At 42.0% G+C, this 6,000-nt stretch overlaps 1 long non-coding RNA gene across 1 annotated transcript in view; it reads left to right on the top strand.

The window, feature by feature from the left end:
- Window positions 1-387: 387 nt before the first annotated feature.
- Window positions 388-6,000, top strand: part of LOC129631454 (uncharacterized) — a 73,614-nt gene continuing 68,001 nt past the window's right edge. The window contains exon 1 of the long non-coding RNA XR_008704038.1: window positions 388-711. This is a non-coding gene — a long non-coding RNA (uncharacterized LOC129631454). The remainder of the gene's footprint in view (window positions 712-6,000) is intronic.

Here is a 6,000-nt window from a genome sequence, read left to right as displayed (position 1 = left end):
GATTCTCCAGGCAAGAATACTGGAGTGGGTTGCCACACCCTCCTCCAGGGGATCTTGACCCAGGGATCCGACCAGCACCTCTTATGTCTCCTGCATTGGCAGGCAGGTTCTCTACCACTAGCACCACCTGGGAAGCCCATAAACCAGAATAGACCTGAAATACTCTTCAAACAGAAAGGTGACAGAAACAGAGTGAACTCAAAGAAAGAGAGTTGTATGAGAGTAACATCCAAACTCCTTAACAGGATTTACCTTATCTAATGTGATCTGCTCTCTGCCTGTTTCTCCACCACTCCCTAGGTGTGTTTCCTAAGCTGTTTGGACAGTTTTAAGCAGTGTTTCCACAATGGGGCTGTATGCTTAAAAGTTAACTTTGGGTTGCTTTATGGAGAATGAGGTGGAGAGCACAAGAGAGGCGTTGGTTAAACCATCCAGGAGGTGATGGAAATGGCTAATGGGAGAGAAGATGGTAGCCTTGGAGCATGAGAGTAGTGGGCATGATGGAATATTCCCTGGAGGAAAATTCTGGAGTGGGTTTTCTCAGCCTTGAAACTATCAACATTTTGAGTCAGGGGATCCTTTTTGAAGGGAACTGTTCTGCACATTGAGAACCACTGATGTCCAAGACATGGCAAAGGTTTACATGAAGAATGTGAGGGAAGAAGAGGAACCAGCGTGACTCCTGAGTTTCTGGCTTTCATGACTGGAAAGGTATGACCTCTTTCCTATTGTTCTCAGTACACTTAAAGCTAGTTTTTATATAAATGAGAAGACTGGTGACATTGACACTTTTAAGAGTATCTAAAGGAGAACAGTTTGTAAGGAAAACTTAAAACACTTCTTCTTCTTCTTCTTTTTTAAAGTAGTTCTCCTAATAATAAAATGGCACACTTGACCCCTGGAAGTAAAATATTATGGGCCTCTTTCCTCAGACACAAAATAACCAGTTTGGGTTCTTATGTCTAAGGTGGTTTCATTATCTCTAACCTCCAAATCTATTTTAAAGAGAACTCACTTTGACTGATGGCAGGGAGTTGGGGAACATATATGGGTAGAAATAGTGTGTGTGTGTTGCTTTACACAGAACAGGAAATTCAGTGAGTTATGCTCATCTGAAGCACAAAACCCTAACAAACACTTGTTTTTGCATTTCATTGCTAATTACTTACTTATAATTATATGACCTGTCACCACAACTTGACTGCAAAATTTCTTTCTGGCATAGACCACACTTTATTGTCCTTTTTTACCCACAGTTCCTGGCATATAGGCAGTTGTAGTGGATATTCATTGATTTTTATGCACAGAATAGCCTAGACCCACCTCTGGCCTCTAGGAAAGTTCCCTTTCAAATCATGTGGTTCTACAGAAGCTTGCCAAACAAGGTACCGAAGTTTCCCAGACCCAGGAATAAGTCCATCCTAATTTCCTGACCAGCATGATTGGTTCAGTTGAGAGCACTTGTTTATCCTTGGATCAATTAGAAACCTTTCTTGATTCTTCTCCTTACAGTTAGTTTTAACTGAAGCTTTGGAGCGTATGAGCAGGAAGGACAGGACACTAAGCTTTAAGCACTTGGATGTGGTATTCCTATATTGTGAGAGTGTTGGTCTGAAGACAAACCTGACATTCAGAGAGAAGAGAAAATAAGAGTCAGAGGGTCTGCCCTTTTCCCCTTTTCTGGAGTCATCATTAAGACTGGCTCCTTTCTAGGAGCGGAGAGTCAACAAATTCTTCATGGATAAGTTTGTGTCATGCTACTGCCCATTGCCAAACAAGAGTCCTGCCTGATGTGCTGGGCAGTTAAAACAAGGTTTATCAATAGCAACACTAGTGTGAGTAAGTTTGGGGTGTAAAAATTGTGCTTTCCCCTCTTTTTGAACTGGAGGGGAAAAATAACAAAATTATTTAAAAGAACTATTAATGTCTCACAAAACATCTCATTTATAAAGACAAAATAAAGAGGAGTTTTTAAAAAGGGATACAACTGAAAAGATAACAAATACTGAAGACTGGGTGTTGACTGGCTCTTAGAATTTGCTTGGAATCCATTCATTTATCAGAATCTTGACAAATGGCTCCCTATGGAGAACAAAGCTGGCAGACGGTCTGAAGAGATCAAAGCTAGGGAGAGGACATTCCCCTGATCAAACAGAGCTTACGGCATCACTGTTTATTGATTAATAATTAAATTCAGCATTCACTTGTTCATTCAACAACTGCTTGCAGAGTGCATACAGCATGCTAAGAACTAGGACAGATGCTATAGATGTGAAAATGAACAAAACATATCCCTGTTTTCAAATAGTTTCGTGAGTCTCAGGTATAAATCCTACAGCAGCAAGCAAGTTAAACACATGGAGGAAGCTGGTCATTTGCAAGACGGCAAGAAACAGTGGGAGATTAGGAGTGCTTGTGATCCCAAGCTCTTAAAATTCTCCATAGTTGTTCTGTTTACAAAAATATGTCTGGGGACTGGATCGAGTCTGTATAGCCTAATGGGCTTTCTGGTGTCCAAGCTCTGGTCTTAATATTTAAGCAAATAATTGAATATCATGTAAAAGGTTCTGCGGGAAAAAGAAAACTGTCAGATTCTCTGAATTCACCTGTAAGTGGCATGCTGGAAGAAGGGGTACCTCAATGCTAAAGAATGAGTAGGCCTAATGCAGGTAAATGAGGAGACAATGCCAGTCAGATGGAACCACATGTTCTAAGGCCTGGAGTCTGGGAGAGGGGTTCTTAGAACACTGGGACTAGGAGGGGCTTTCCTGTGGCTACAGTCTCAGGAGAGAAGGAAGAATGAGGCTGTGGACTTCAGCTTTTTAGCAAGGTTGTGTCCAAGGCTGTGTGCTTTTTGGTGAAACAGTTTTATCTCACATCTAACACATTTAATAAACAATAAAACAAAAGAAACCAAGGTACACCTTATAATGCTGAGTTCAGACTTGCAACTTACTGCTGTCTCGAGATTTTCTTCCGCTGGCTAAGCTTCTTATGTTTGGCATAAAACAACCTTGTCAAATGTTAAGCTTGGTTCCAGTAGGAAAAATTAAGACACTGGAGTCCCAGTTATTTACTACAATGGTGCTGAAATCCTGCTTACCTGACAATGCATACAGAGAATGCCCTTAGGTTTCCTTATAAAACCCACTATTTGGTTTAAGCACATTAATAAAACTGATAGGAATCAAAATGAAAGTCTAAAGAGAGACAAGAGATTCTTCCTACTTTGGACTTATCTAAAATCCCAATTTATGCTCTAAAGATTAGAAGCTCTTTTAGGGCACAGACAATTTCCAATTCCTCTTTCTGTCCTCTATGTTTTAAATAATAGTACTTGAAGTGTACTCCTTATATATGTCCAACCAATATTTAATCAACAGAATTGAACATTGCATTATTGTCCACTGCTGCATAACAAATTGGGGCTTCCCACATGGCTCAGGGCAAAGAATTCACCTGCTAGTGCAGAAGCTGCAGGAGATACGAGTTCGATCCCTGAGTCAGGGAGATCTCTGGAGGAGGAAATGGCAACCCACTCCAGTATTCTTGCTGGGATAATCCTATGGACAGAGGAGCCTAGGGGGCTACAGAGCCTGGGGTCACAGAGTTGGATACAATTTAATAACTGAGTGACACATAACAAATTATGCCTAAAGTTAATAGCTTGAAACAATAAACATTTATGATTGCCAAATTTCTGTAGGTTAGGATCTGAAAAGAGCTTGGTGGGTGGATCTGGCTCAGAATCCCCCATAAGCTGCAATCAGTGTTTGCTGGGGCTGTAGTCATCTCAAAGCTCAACTTTGGGAGGACCCACATTCAAGTTCATTCATGTGGTATTAATCATCAGGCCTCATACTGCTGCCTCCCAAGCTCATGCATATGGACCTCACTGTAGGGCTGCTATACAACCTGGGAGCTGCCTTCACCAGAGCAAGCAATCCACGAGATAATGTAGAATACCCAACACGAAAGCTATAGTTCTTTATAATCTAATCTCAGAAATGACAGCTTATCATTTCTACCATATTTTATTCATGACAAGTAAGTCAATAACCCCAGCCCACACACAAGGACAGGAAATTACATAGGGTATGAACACTAGGAAGTGGGGTTCATGGTGGACCATATTTGAGATTGCCTGCCAAAAACATCTTAAAGAGAAACTGGGAAATAGAGGACACTGCTACTCTGAATAAAGTCAGGATGCTGCTACTGAGGAAGAAGTAGATAATGGATATGGGAGAGTTAATTACTGCAGATTGAACAATTTTGCAAAAGACATGACTCTACCTCATGATTTCCAATATCATCAGTGAAATCAGATGACTATGGAAATCAATGAAACAACTCACTATCTTTTCATAGTATGGAAGCAAGTCAGACAAGATAACATAGAAGTATAGAGGTAGGGACTTCCCTGGTGGTCTAGTGGCTAAGACTCCACACTCCCAATGCAGGGGGCCAGGGTTTGATCCCTAGTCAGAGAACTAGATCCCACATGCCACAACTATACATCCTGTGTGCTGCTGCTGCTAAGTCGTTTCAGTCGTGTCCGACTGTGCGACCCCATAGACAGCAGCCCACCAGGCTCCCCTGTCCTTGGGATTCTCCAGGCAAGAACACTGGAGTGGGCTGCCATTTCCTTCTCCAATGCATGAAAGTGAAAAGTGAAAGTGAAGTTGATCAGTCATGTCCAACTCTTCAAGACCCCATGGACTGCAGCCTACCAGGCTCCTCTGTCCATGGATTTTCCAGGCAAGAGTATCTAAGTGGGTTGCCATTGCCTTCTCCTGCATCCTGTGTACTGCAACTAATATGTGATGCAGTCAAATAAATACATCCCCCTCCCCCCCAAAAAAAAAGAAATACAGAGGTAGAGAAAAAAATAAGATGACATATCCCCAAAACTCACAAAAATTTGGGGGAGATGCTGGTAATCGTACTACTTTGGGATTCAGTTCAGTTCAGCTCAGTTCAGTCGCTCAGTTGTATCCGACTCTTTGCGACCCCATGAACCGCAGCATGTCAGGCCTCTCTGACCATCACCAACTGCCAGAGTCTACCCAAACCCATTTCCATTGAATCGGTGATGCCATCCAACCATCTCATCCTCTGTCATCCCCTTCTCCTCCTGCCCTCAATCTTTCCCAGCATCAGGGTCTTTGCAAATGAGTCAGCTCTTTGCATCAGGTGGCCAAAGTATTGGAGTTTCAGCTTGAATATCAGTCCTTCCAATGAATATTCAGGACTGATTTCCTTTAGGATTGACTGGCTGGAACTTCTTGCAGTCCAAGGGAATCTCAAGAGTCTTCTCCAACACCATAGTTCAAAAGCATCAACTCTTCAGCACTCAGCTTTCTTTATAGTCCAACTCTGCATGACCACTGGAAAAACCATAGCCTTGACTAGACGGACCTTTGTTGGCAAAGAAATGTCTCTGCTTTTTAATATGCTGTCTAGGTTGGTCATAACTTTTCTCCCAAGGAGTAAGTGTCTTTTAATTTCATGGCTGCAGTCACCATCTGCAGTGACTTTGGAGCCCCCCCAAAATAAAATCTGACACTGTTTCCACCGTTTCCCCATCTGTTTGCCATGAAGTGATGGGACTGGATGCCATAATATTTGTTTTCTGAATGTTGAGCTTTAAGCCAACTTTTTACTCTCCTCTTTCACTTTTATCAAGAGGCTCTTTAGTTCTTCACTTTGTGCCATAAGGGTAGTGTCATCTGCATATCTGAGGTTATTGATATTTCTCCCAGCAATCTTGATTCCAGCTTGTGCTTCCTCCAGCCTGGTATTTCTCATGATGTTCTCTGCATGTAAGTTAAATAAGCAGAGTGACAATATACAGCCTTGACGTACTCCTTTTCCTATTTGGAACCAGTCTGTTGTTTCATTTCCAGTTCTAACTGTTGCTTCCTGACCTGCATACAGATTTCTCAAGAGGCAGGTCAGGTGGTTTGGTATTCCCATCTCTTGAAGAATTTTCCACAG

This window comes from Bubalus kerabau, chromosome 17, assembly GCF_029407905.1.
Source record: "Bubalus kerabau isolate K-KA32 ecotype Philippines breed swamp buffalo chromosome 17, PCC_UOA_SB_1v2, whole genome shotgun sequence".
NCBI classification, from domain to species: domain Eukaryota; kingdom Metazoa; phylum Chordata; class Mammalia; order Artiodactyla; family Bovidae; genus Bubalus; species Bubalus kerabau.
This window is presented reverse-complemented; position numbering and strand designations above follow the sequence as displayed.